This window comes from Mugil cephalus, chromosome 5 (genome assembly GCF_022458985.1).
Source record: "Mugil cephalus isolate CIBA_MC_2020 chromosome 5, CIBA_Mcephalus_1.1, whole genome shotgun sequence".
NCBI lineage: Eukaryota > Metazoa > Chordata > Actinopteri > Mugiliformes > Mugilidae > Mugil > Mugil cephalus.
The window spans coordinates 25883124-25896701 of record NC_061774.1 but is presented as its reverse complement, the minus strand read 5'-3'; the positions used below and the strand labels follow the sequence as shown (position 1 = coordinate 25896701).

The 13578-nt window shown below is 42.6% G+C and overlaps 1 protein-coding gene across 1 annotated transcript in view; it reads right to left on the bottom strand.

The window, feature by feature from the left end:
* Positions 1-9948, bottom strand: part of LOC125008496 (polycomb group RING finger protein 3) — a 59572-nt gene extending 49624 nt beyond the window's left edge. The window contains exon 1 of the mRNA XM_047585770.1: positions 9814-9948. The gene's annotated coding sequence lies outside the window, so the exon portion shown is untranslated. The remainder of the gene's footprint in view (positions 1-9813) is intronic.
* Positions 9949-13578: the final 3630 nt, after the last annotated feature.

Sequence of the window (13578 nt, the reverse complement as noted above, 5' to 3'; positions counted from 1 at the left end):
ACTCCAAAACCTTTGGCTCAGATAGATAACTGCGTCCAATATGAGCACAGCTATCAGTGTTTACGGCGGCCGATAAACTGAAGCCTCACTGGAGCTGAGGTCATCTAGGAATCTTGTTCGATAGACGTGTAATCAAACAGGTATATCCCGCGTTGTTAAGCAGCAGGTTTGGCCTCGATGGCTCAGGCCGACCTTGTTTCTCAGACTGATACGATGTGAACGTACATTCAGCCCGAGGTTCAGTGTGTAAAATCCTTTTCCAGTTGAGACAAAGATTATCATAATTCACATGTGGGTATTGAACCGAGAAGAGTTTCGACATCAAGGCGAGATGTAAAAGAAACACTTTGGATTTAAAATGTGTGATGGTGCAGAAGACAAAAAGCAAAGACATGTGTCAGATGTCAGATGTGCAAACTACTGGTGAAATATTGGAGGGAAACCACAAATAAAAGCTGTAAACTGTGTCAAACTTGTTATATCTCTAAACAAATCGAACTGAACTGAAACCTTGTGGATCAGAATTGAATATCTATCACTATTCATTAATATATACTAAGAACTGAGGCATCCTTGGTCTCAACTCCCTTTTAAAACCAGCGTTCATCGACTATGTTGATGCACAGACCATAGACTGTATAAATACGGACGACATGACGTATATTAAAATAAAAACGTTAAAGAAAGGCAACTGGACGTGTGGAAACAAAGACTCTACGAGTCCAGCTTTGTTTCTTTTCAGTGTTTTTTGGATATAGACAACGTGTCACCACTTCCTTGCATCTTTATTTTAAGTTCAGACCAGCTGGCGTTAACATCACCTCCAAGCCCCTGGTCGCGTCGTACAATTAAATAAAGTTTATCCAAACGAGACGGCTACACGACGACATGAAACTACTCTGCAGCCGACTGCAGGCTGTAACGATTTATTATGGATCATGATGACTGCGCTGAATCTCTTTTTGTGTCACACACCAAACTGTAGCTCCACTTCGTGCACCAAAGGGACCGAGAGTGAGTTAAGTTATGCTCTCATATCAAAAAATATTTAATCCAGCCCTTCAAAAGACCAACTCTCCTCTAACCAGGCTGCCGACTGGAGGTCCCGTGGGAATACTTCAGCAGATCATGTTCACTTTTTGTCCCTCTGTGGCCCAAGGAAAATATTTTTAAATTCCAAAGTACCTGTGTGATATGGATGGAATTGAATATATAAAGCAGGAGAAACGTCTTTTGACAGCGTTACTATGTGTAAAAAAAAAACTAAGGAACCAAAGTGACAGTTTTGCAGAGAAACGGGCTCAGCTGTGTCAATGGTTAGACCTGACTTTATATAGATCCCAAAGATAAGGTCTAACTCTAGAATAAGAAACGTTTTTTTTTTTATTTGATGTAGTATCTTCATGCTATATCTGAACACTGAACAAACGCTTTCAGTTCATTCACCAGTTCAACGTGCAGATATACACGGGTGCACATTTAAAAAAGACAAAATCAATCAAGTCTTGGTGTCAGAGTATCCGTTACCAGTGAAAACCAGCACAGCATGTTCAGACAAATTTAGAAGAAAAAAAAAAAAAAACCTGTCAGCAGCAAACGACTGCCCCCAATATGGCGGCCGGAGGGAAGGTTACATCACCTGCAAACCAAAGAGAGAAACCTTTTTCTAGCTAACGTGCACCGTCTTCCTGTCTGTTCATTAAATTGGTCTGGAAGCCTCCCAGAGCTCGTCTTTTACAATCGTCACAACGCGACTCGACTCCTGGCATTCTGAGAATGTCTTTACTAATTGTGCTAAACACCAGCAAACATGTGCGATTGTGTCGTCTCGGTTTAAGGCGCCTCTCGTCGGGCTGGTTTGCGGAGAATTAAGCGGAGAAGACAAAAAAGGACAAAGTCGCGCCGGCTGCCTCTTGTTTTTTTTTACCATTTTTCCCGAACGCAACACATCGTCTACGGGTGAGTGTTTTTAATGTCAACACGAAAGGAGAGTTACACCACTTAAACTCACACCACCTGTTGACGACCTGCTGCTTTGAGATGTTGACACAAAACAGATACGATCGGTGGAAGCAGCAGCGAGGCCGTGAATCTTATCTGGAGAGTCAGCGCGGGACGATGCGACTCCAAAAACATTCAGGCTGCAGCACTGGTGTCGTCTGGTCCACGGTCTCGATTCTGGCTCGGATCGGACCAGATCCACAGCGTTCTAACTACAAAGGCGGCACTTTTTCTTTACTGGGTGTTTTTAATATGTTCTCTCATTAATTGGGTTATATTGAGTATGATTTAACTTCAGCACCTCGTGCTGATTGTAATGAGAGATGTATTTGTGTTACATGTGAGAGGAAACGCCGCAGACACAGGGAGGACATGTTTAAGGCAGGTTAGAGCCCAGAACCTTCACGCGGTGATTAAAAGCGCCGCTAAAGGTTGCTAATACCCGCTTAGAGCGGAACGTTTGGTGGAAATTTATGTCGTTTGGTTTTATAGGTCTACGGGTGCACAAGCAGACGCTGCTGGGAAGCAGCGCGGCCGCGCCGTCCATTAGCATCTCCATTAGCATCTGCTCGAGTCTCCAAAGACTTCTTTTCTCAAAAACAACTGATAAGGACAGAACGACGACGCCTCCCAGCCCCCGTCCATTAACCACCCATCTGACTAGATTCACTGTCCAATTTGGGAACAGTTTAATTTTTTGGAAACGTGCAAACAATTTTTGCATTTTAGCAGGTTTTGAGCTACTGGTCGTGTTACTGCCCTTTGCAAGATGAAAATAATAACGTCGAGCATCTCAGAAGCGTCTGAGTACGAGTTTTAATGAAATTCTTCACTACTGAAGTTTGGTTACGGGTTTTTTTTTTAACCCTGTGGATCAAAATTGAATAGATTAAGGATATCATAACCTAATGCACATCACTGTTCAATAACATGATGCACCAAGAAAAAACAGGATTTAAAATGTGTGATGGCGTAGGAGAAAAAAATGTGCAAACTGCTGGTTAAATATTGGGGTAAAAACCACAAATAAAAATATCTCTGACGTGTCGTCACTTCCTTGACAAACTGAAGCTATTTTGCCGTCCATCTTTATTCCGTCTATGCTACACACAGACCAGCTGGCGTTAACACAACCTCCAAGCCCCTTATTTGTTTTGAACAATTAAATAAAGCTTATTCAAACAAGACGTCTATACAGCGACATAAAACCACTTTGCAGCTGACTGTGCTGCAAGTAAAAGTAACAATTGTGACGCGTTTTTTTTATGCAAATCGACGTATTTATGTCATTGGTGACTTGGGATGGCAACACCACCAACACGTTGAATCATTAGCCGACGACACAGCATTAAATACTGAGATATCTATGTGTTCGACAATCTGTGGTCAATAAGTGCAGCTATCGCCAAGTCTCAGCAGAGCAGAGCTAGGATTTCCTAAAATTCAAAATTAAAAACGCCTACTTCTTCTAAACCAAAAATTCACCATCCATAAAAATCCTATGAACGCCCATCCCTACTGATGACGAGTTGTTGCAGCCCTAATCCTTTCACCAAAGACAAAGCTAACGGACTGGTAGACTCTCAAAAATGGCCCCAATCAAAGTTGTTTGCAATTAAGGTTGATATATGACTGTTCTGCTCATAAACTGTTTCCTTTATGGGGAAAAAATGTGGTAGACGACTTTCAACTCTGACACAACCAAAAGGGTAAGTTTCACTTTCACTACAAACACCCACACCTCAAAGGTTATTTAAGTAAACCGAGACGTGTAAAACTATTTCCGATTTGCCACAGCACCGTGGCAGGCTGCCCTGGTCGAGGCAGTTAATGGGGACACAATGCTGGCATGAAATCACAGCCTCGCACTGATCTGGTGAAACGCAGCCAAGCTTATTTCTCTCCGCGACTTCTCGTCAAAGCTTTCGACATCCTCCGGATGCAAGTGTTGTTCTGCGACTGGTGGTCAAAACTGGTCAGCCACGCGAAGGGGCAATCAGAGAGGAATGGCAACAAAAAATACAGATTCACCTGATCTGTGCAATGAATTTAAAGTTAAATTAATTGTTAAACATTGACTGACTCAATGTCTTGACTGTAAATAGAGGCTGATGATGCACAAACAAGTTATAGATTAATAAATAAATAAAATGAAGAAACTCGTTTCGAAGTTTTGCCAGAACAAACACGCTGTTAACGCACCGAACGGACCGAGCGCGACCATGTAATTCCTGCTCATTTGTCATGTGAACGGTTCCGTTCGCAATCCGGCTGCCGAGATCGGAGATGAAACTTAACGTCACGGCATCTAACGTCTCTAAATTCATGGCCGCCGTTTGTAAAAAGCTGCCGTTCTAGGTCTGGAACCTCAACGCAACAACTCTGCTTCAGTCTGAAATGTGTATTATACTTATACCTGGACCGGGATACAAATCTGACCCGTCCTGTGCGATTACCTCACCAATAATCTGACCCACGTGCAGATGCTTTTTTCTTCATAATTCAGCTTTAATGTCTCATCAAACTCAAAGTGAGAGCTGTGCTGTAGATGCGAGCAGCTTCACCAAACAGCAGCTTCATTTAAAGGCTTCTACGCAGTCGCTGGTTCAGGGAGCTGCCCGACGAGATCATTTCCTGTCGGAGGAAGAAAAAAAAAAAGAAGACAAATGCATCTTCTGGCACTTGAGCGACTATTGAGTTTTCCCATTATCAAGCAGCGCTGGGTCTTAAGAGGCTGCATCCTGCTCGCCCGTCCTGCAGGGCCGATTGTTTTATCAGACCGCCCAGCGGGACCATTAGCGTCGTTTTAATGCAGCAGAGACGCATGTTTTGGAGCAAAGGGGTCACGATAGATGCTGCCTCGGTCGTCCAGTTTCATTAACCGCCGATAAAAAACAGCAGAAAACATTAGAAAATCCAATTAGATGTTATTCAATTTCGGGGTCAGAGGTCGGCCGGATGTAAAAAAAAAAAAAAAGCTGCGTGTAATTTTGGGGGTTTCCCCCACAAAGTAAGAAGAAACCTGACGTGAAAGTCGATGCTCGGGGAGCATGCGAAGACTTACGCTGCAGCTATGTGGTGCGGGACCAGGCCAAGTTACATTCAGCTGTCCGAGGCACATCATTCAACGTGTGCCAGCGACCGTTTGGAAAGAGACCAGCGAAGTTAATTTAATTACAGCTGTTTTACAACAACAACAACAACTAAAAGGTGAGAACGTTGCTCCGCTCGTGATTGAGGCTCTGAAGATTTAGATTCTGGTTCCGCGCGGATGTAATCACCCAAACTCTGGCCTCGTTGCGTCTCCCTCCTCTCCGACGCATCACGGAGTCACTCAGCTGTTAAAACTCAGATTTAAACGCTACCGACGCTCAGAAAAACTGCAAAAAAATACTTGTCGGTGATTCGGGAGCAAGCAGCGCTGCAGGAAAAAGCAGGTGCTTTGAACGTTCCCGGTCGAGTCGCGGACGCCCGCCGCTGTTCGGTGCAGCTTTAATGTCAGCGCAAGTACACAAACTTGATTTCAGCGTCGACGTGATGAGTCCGCTTTGGTTTCCCTGCAGCAGAAGTCTGCGCGGTGCGGCGCGGTGCGGCGCGGTGCGGCGCGGCGGCGCTGTGGTTTCACAGAGCACACGAGGATTGACAAAAGATGTCTAGACGTCGAGGTAACAGCTGGCTACGTTTGTTATTTGTGTTTTGTGTTTTTGTCGACATCTGGGGCTACACGTCGCAGCTGTTTCGCCGGTAATTAAAATACTACACGGTGAAGCAGCGGCTTAAACACGCACCTCAGGTTAGCCCTGTTTATTTGAGGCCTGAAAACCTCTGCGGTGCGCTTCACCATAATGAGGAAGCAAATCAACAGCTTTTCAGACTCTCTCTTAAAATGCACAAAATGATATCGTCTCTTCTCCGTGCACATATTTTTCATTTCAAAAATCTGACTCCACACAAGACACATTCCACTTCATTCACTTGCAGAAGAGATTAAAGTAAAAAAAATGACAGAAATGTTAACGTTTTTAAATTCGAAAACTAGATTCATCACAGACGCTGACATCTTTTGACCCTCGATGTGCTCACAGGCTGCAGGGTCACTAACGGGAGAAGGTTTGGGGGAGATATTGTGAAGTGACAAACCTAAAAATAACACAACTCTGCAGGAAAGAAACTGGTTTCAGTGGTGAGCGTGCAGGGACATTCCCCTTTCCTGCTGATGAAGATGGAAAAACTACATTTCTGAAGCAAATTTCTGAGTGAATTTAACTTAGAAAAAAGACAAAAATGTGCATAATTTACAACTCTGACCTGCTGCAGGGTCACAAAGGAGAAAAAGTTTAAGAGACATTTGATGGGGGGGGCAGCGTCTAACACTCAACACCCTGCAGGAAAGTGTCAAACGTCGAGCACGTAGACACACGCAGCAAATTTCTGAGCGTATTACACTTGAATGTACATTTAATTGAGAGGATTAAAGGGCTAGAAAATTGACGCAGATGTGCACGCTTGTAAATTCTAAAACCAGCCAGAAACGTATTTTGACCTGCAGATAACTCGCAGCGTGCTTCGGGGCAACATGGAAGATTAAAAAAAAAAAAGCTTGCAGCAACTTTCTGAGTGAATTAAAGGAAAATGTTTCAGTTATGAAGACATAAAGGCAGCTGCTGACATCTTTTGACCTGCGCCGCGCTTCAAGGCTGCAGGGCCACTGATAGGAGAAAGCTGGAGGTGTCACGCCTCGCTCCGACAAAAGCGTGCGGGGGAAATATATTCCCGCGTGCAGAAAGCAGACGAAGAGTAAAAAAAAAAGTTTTTTAAATGACGAATGCTTTTAAATCCTAAAACTAGATTAATCCCAGTTACAGTGCATGCGCAGACATCTTTCCACCTGCAGATCTCTCACTCCAAGGCTGCAGGAGAAAGTTTGGGAGACTCTAAAATGTCTGCAAGATGCAGCTTCATCGCTTTCACGTTTTAATTGAATTAAAGAGGAAAGTGGAACCAATGTGCACGTTTTCTAATTCTAAATCTTTTGACCTACAGCTCACCTACATCATGCTACAAGGCTGCACGCTGAAACGTTCTTCTCACGTCCAGCTAATGCACAAATAAAACAAAGCTTTGCAGCAAACTTCTGCATTAATTAAAGGGAAGAAAATAACAAATGTGCACGGCTGCAGGGTCTCTGATATGAGGAGAAAGTTTAGGAGACTCCCTAGAATCCCTAAAAGCCCAGACGCCTTTGTTTCAGCTTTGTCACTCTGGATAAAAGACAATCACGTGTGCATTTTTTTAACCGAATTGAAAAGGCAAATTGCACAGATATGCATGTTTTCCAGTTCTTCAGGTCAGCAGGGTCCCCGATAGGAGAAAGTTTAAGGTGACAAACCTTTAATTTCAAGATGACCACGCTGAAATGTTTCACTTTCCAGATGATGAAGACATAAAACAAGGCTTTGCAGCAACTTTCTGTGTGAATTAAAGGAAGAAATATGCATGTTTTTCGATTTATAACCAGGCACAAACATCTTCCGACCTGCAGATCTTCCCACTCCAAGGCCACCAAAGTTTAGGAGACTTCAAAATGTCTGCAAGAAATCCCATGTGCTTTTGTTTCAGCTGCATCTCTTTGGACGTAAGACACTCGTGTTTACACATTCTGAGTGAATTACAGAAGAAAATGAGCTCTACATCTTTTACACCTGCAGCTTCAAGGCCGCAGGACAAAGTTTAAGGAGACATTTGACGGTGGAAAGCAACTTCCTGAGCGAATCAAAGGGGAAAAATTCCCACAGACGCGCACGCTTTTCAAGTCTAAACCAGCAAACCGAGCACTTTAAACCCTTTTTTTGACCCACGTGTGACCCACTCGGCGCGTTCGAAGGCTGCGGGGTCACTAATAGGAGAAAGTTTAAGGTGACAAACCTTTAATTTCAAGATGACCACGCTGAAATGTTCCCCTTTCCAGATGATGAAAACATAAAACAAGGCTTTGCAGCAACTTTCTGTGTGAATTAAAGGAAGAAATATGCATGTTTTTCGATTCTAAACCAACATCTTTTGACCTGCAGATCTTCCCACTCCAAGGCCACCAAAGTTTACGAGACCTGTCACATTCACGTTTACACATTAAGTGAATTATAGAAGAAAATGAGCTACACATCTTTTACACCTGCACTTTCGCGGCAGGACGACGTTTAAGGAGACATTTAAAGGTGGAAAGCAACTTCCTGAGCGAATCAAAGGGGAAAAATTCCCACAGACGCGCACGCTTTTCAAGTCTAAACCAGCAAACCGAGCACTTTAAACCCTTTTTTGACCCACGTGTGACCCACTCGGCGCGTTCGAAGGCTGCGGGGTCACTAATAGGAGAAAGTTTAAGGTGACAAACCTTTAATTTCAAGATGACCACGCTGAAATGTTCCCCTTTCCAGATGATGAAAACATAAAACAAGGCTTTGCAGCAACTTTCTGTGTGAATTAAAGGAAAAAATATGCATGTTTTTCGATTCTAAACCAGGCACAAACATCTTCCGACCTGCAGATCTCCCACCAAAGTTTACGAGACTTCAAAATGTCTGCAAGAAATCCCACAAGCACATGTGCTTTTGTTTCAGCTGCATCTCTTTGGACGTAAAACACTCGTTTTTACACATTGAGTGAATTACAGAAGAAAATGAGCTCTACATCTTTTACACCTGCAGCTTCAAGGCCGCAGGACAAAGTTTAAGGAGACATTTGACGGTGGAAAGCAACTTCCTGAGCGAATCAAAGGGGAAAAATTCCCACAGACGCGCACGCTTTTCAAGTCTAAACCAGCAAACCGAGCACTTTAAACCCTTTTTTTGACCCACGTGTGACCCACTCGGCGCGTTCGAAGGCTGCAGGGTCACTAATAGGAGAAAGTTTAAGGAGACATCTGAAGGGGTTTTGTGGTTGCAACCCCCCCCTACCCCTCCTCTCCCCTCCTTTCAACAAACTGCACAGACTTGTTGGCTGCTCTCTGCACGCCTCAACCCCCACACACCACCACCCGCCCCTTACAATGTCATACAGGGCTGGTTGCAGCAGCAGCAGCAGCAGAAGTAGCAGCAGTGTGGCGAGGGGCGACATCCACCCAGAGGAAAAAGAAAAAATGCACCAACTTTGTGTCTTGTGTTGGACCAAAAACCTCCTGCAAAGACCCTAAACACGTTGAACTTTGGGGGGTGGAGGTGGAGGTGGTGGGGGTTTTGAGCAGGCAGGAGGAGGAAGAGGAGGTTAGCTTCTCTTCCTCCTCCTGGGGAAACAAGAAGTGCTGTTTGTTTCATTTTTTTTTTTTTTTTTTTTTTTTTGTAGGTGAACGACAGCGTTTGAAACATGACGAGGCAGACATTCAGGCAGACAGGCGGCTGCAGGAGCCTCCTCTCCGGGGTGCTGCGAACCGTGTGCACCCCCTTCCCGGCCACACTTCTCCTCCTCCTCCTCCACCACCTCCTCCTCCCCCCCAACCCTACCACCACACCACCACCACACCACACCACCCTTAAAAACACCCCCCTCTCCCATCACCATCCCCCGGTGTGCAACTGCAGGGCCCCGGCGCCCGACACACACACAGACACCTAAAACAAACACGTATAGCAGCAACAGCAGCAGCGGCAGCGAGCGGAAAGAGACATGCGAAAAACGGGGAAGGAGGAGGAGGAGGAGGTGGTGGTGGTTGGAGGTGCAGGGGGAGCGAACCGGGACCGTGGAACCGGTCGTGGGTACCCCGTGGCGGGGGGTGTCCGGAGGCATGCTGGGGGCGAGAGGTAGTTGGGACGCACTGACCTGTTCGGGAGCCGCTTGGTCCGCTGGATGTTGGGCTGAATCCGAGTTAAATCCACTATCGGGTAAAACAAAGAGGCGAAAATGACCGAGCGGCCGCGGAACAGGCCGAAACTGCTCTCCCGGAGAGGAGGGGCGCATGCGCGGAGCGGCGAGGAAGGAGGAGGGAGGGAGGAGGAAGAGGAAGAGGGGGGCGGGGTCACCGAGGACAGCTCGTTTTTTTTTTTTTTTTTTTTTTTTTTAATTGATCCTCTGAGTGTCATTAATTGTTAATTTGCTGCCTTAATAGAACATCTAAAAGCTGTCATTTATTTATTTGTTAAAAAATAAAAATAATAAAAATAAAATATATTATTTGTAGCTCAGGTTAAAGAGCAGCAGACTGACGAGTAGCTTTTCCCCCAGAGATGTGACCTCACCGATCTCTGACCCCTACACACCAATCCACTCAAACCCCTTAACTCCTCAAGTAATTAATACTATATTCAGGTAAATTTTCCAGGTATCTGTACTTTACTTGAGTATCTATTTACTTTTACTCCTTATACTTGTGCACAAATATCTGTACATTCCAGCCTATACACTGAAAAAAAACTTACTTTTTTTAAGCCCCATGTCCTAAAAGATGTAACTTGATAGGACGAGACTAGAGTATCAGACTAGAGAAGGAAAGTCCACGAAGAAGAAGGAAGAAGAAGGACAGAGAGAAAATTAGCAGCAGCAGCAAAATTAAGGAAGATGTGAAAAAGTCAGACCTTCCTCATCCGTAGCTTTATTTAAGAATGATTCATGGCGAATGCGTCATATCTTAACCTAAAATCCACGAGCTTCAGGCCTTCGAGAAAAGAGAAGCTGTTAAAAATTATCTAGATGCTCATGCAGGACATCTGGCACCAACATTTTCATTTTGCAAAGTTATCAATGGATGTATTATTTCATTAATGGCAAAAAAAAACAACATAATGTTTACTTTTTGCCACCTCTGGTTACACCATCACCACCGCACAACTGGATAACAGGGGAAAGGGTGATTTATTAGGGTGAATTAGACTTATGCAAGATTTTTTGTTAATTTATTATTTTATTGCTCTTAATTTAAATTATTATTTTATTTTATTTATTAACTTTCATTTTAATAAAATAATTTTCTTTATATATAAAAATATATTTAGCAAATAAAATGTTATTAAATTATTGTTATTTTAACTATGAGGAAATATTCGCCTGAGGGGGAGAATAAAATCACGTTATTGTCATTTTAATTAAAACATAATAATGTAAATAATATAAAAATATTATTAAAAAATAATATAAAAATATTATAAAAATAATAATAATATAAAAAATATTACAAATACATATAAATATATTTAAAATATAAATAAAAATATTGATTAATTGGTTTACAAAGTGCTAAAGACAGGGAGGAGTGTATGCTGTCATGTGCAATGGATAATATGAATAATATAAAATTGTATAACTATATATAAATATAAAAATAATGAAATGACCAACATGCAGCAGTTCACTTCACTTTGACTCTTTTTAAACACCTGAAGAACCAAAAAATCAGCTCAGAAACGTTTACACCTTCAGCTGTGACTGTGCAGATCCTTTATTAAAGATCCATCAACATTTCTAACCCGATAAATAAATAATAGGCTCATCAGAAACCCACAGGTGTCACTTTTCTTTTTTTTTTCAGTTCAAATTCTTTTTCATTGTCAAAGGGACCAGAGGGTTAAAGAGGGGGAGGAGCGTGGAATCAAAGAGTCTAAACGAGTGAAGAGGTGTCACTCTGTTGACTAAAAACTGCCAGTAAGACAGATCGTAGAGTTAAATAATCAGCTTTCTGACACTGTTTGGACACAAACTGAATGTTAAAACAGCCCTGAAGAAGGATTTAATGCAGGACTGTTATATTATTGGTTAGATACTAGTGTATTTGTATAAACTGTGTCTCCCTGTATTTTTTTTTTGGCAAGTGAATGTAGATTGTACGGCGCCCCCAGGGGGACATAGGGATTTTCTCATGCTCACATGCTATAGTATCTCGTGAGCAGAAGAAAATCCCCATGTGCACTTAAGGGGCTCTATAAGGATTGTCTGATATGTCCTACTGGTGGAACAGATCACCAGTAGGACATATAGTGGATATGGTATCTTGTGAGCATAAGATACTTTTTTTTTTATTCCCAATATCCCCTTAGGGGCTCCGTACAACATTTACTTACCACAGCATTAGCTTCACTAGCACCTAGAATAAGTTCTTATATGATAGTTCTGTACTAAATCCTCCTTCAGGGCTGTTATAACGTTCAGTTTGTGTTGAAACGGTGCCAAAAAGCTGCTGATTTAACTCTACAGTCATCTGCAGTTCAGGTTTTTAGTCGAGCCCCCTGATTAAAACAGGGCTGACAAAATAATGGAACATGTACAACTCAATGCATTTCAATAGGAGCACAAACCACAGCCTCCAGAATGAAAACAACAGCTCTCTCTGTGATATTTTTTAATGAAATATTAAATACCAGAACCTTCACAAAGACAAGATTTAGTGCAGGACTGTTTTATTTGGACTCGTGTACTTAACAAACTGGTTTATTTATTCAAGAGCTTCGCCTCATCACGCGTGACCACTGAAACCAAGCACAGATGTGTTTGCATACAGTCCTCTCGTTAATAATTCCAGTTTTTCAGATAAGGGAAGAATCATTTTAAGGAGACACTGCTACGTGAAAGCATAAGTCTCCAAGAGTTTTATGCTGCTACGCTCTTGTTTATATTCGTTACCAGTCGCTCGTGTAACATCATTAGTTAAATCTTGTTCGTGATTAGATTCTAGATGCGTGCTTTTCTCGTTCCTCCTGCTACTCTCTCTTCTTTCTCTCAGACAGATGTGTGTCTCTGTTAAAGGTTTCTTCCTGTTAAAGGGGAGTTTCACATCCTTACTTTTATTTGTGTCTGTGGCCGTGTACGTATGTTACAAAAAAAGGAAAAGGTCATTCGTATTTCTGCGATTAGAAGTATTGTATTGTATTTTTCGGATAAAAATGTAAATAAAAAAGGAGTGGGGGCTTTAGGCCTGGATCTGTAAAGGATTTTGATTAAATCTGAACTGTTATTGACGCTACATCAACAAAAGAATCTGCCGCTTGTGTCAACACAATGTCACCCTACGACGTCACAGCATGTTGAGTACATTGCTACGTGTTTGCTTCATCCTCATAAAATAAGGCTATTTCTAATTTATTTTCTCTATTTTGTAAAATAAGTGCACATAACACAACACTGAGACCTAGAACTAAACAGCAAACATCAATGACCCCAAACTGGCCCATGACAGAGAAGCTGTGGTGTTAATGGTTAAAGATGCAGCCTGGAACCGAAGGGTCATAAGTTCACATCCCTCCCATGTCTATGGCCTAGGTGCCTTGAGCAAGTATGCATTTTTGCTCAATTTGCTCCTGGCGCTTCATAAGTGGCAGCCCACTTTTTTTTTTGTTTTGTTGTTGTTGTTTTCCAGGAGCTGTGGTGTAGTAGTTAGACTCGCAGCTTGGGGGCCTGTCTGTCTGAAAATATTTCAGTTTATTACAAGTTTATTAAATGTAAACACTCGCCTAAGTTACTTGTTCTTCTTTGCACCAAAACAAGTGGGAAAAAGTCTCGAGTTGTTATTACTTATACGTTATTAGTCTGTTGAGTCTCTTGAGATCAAATTGTGCTGAATGAACTAAAATGAGTTTCATGAAGGGAGTGGTTCCTCTT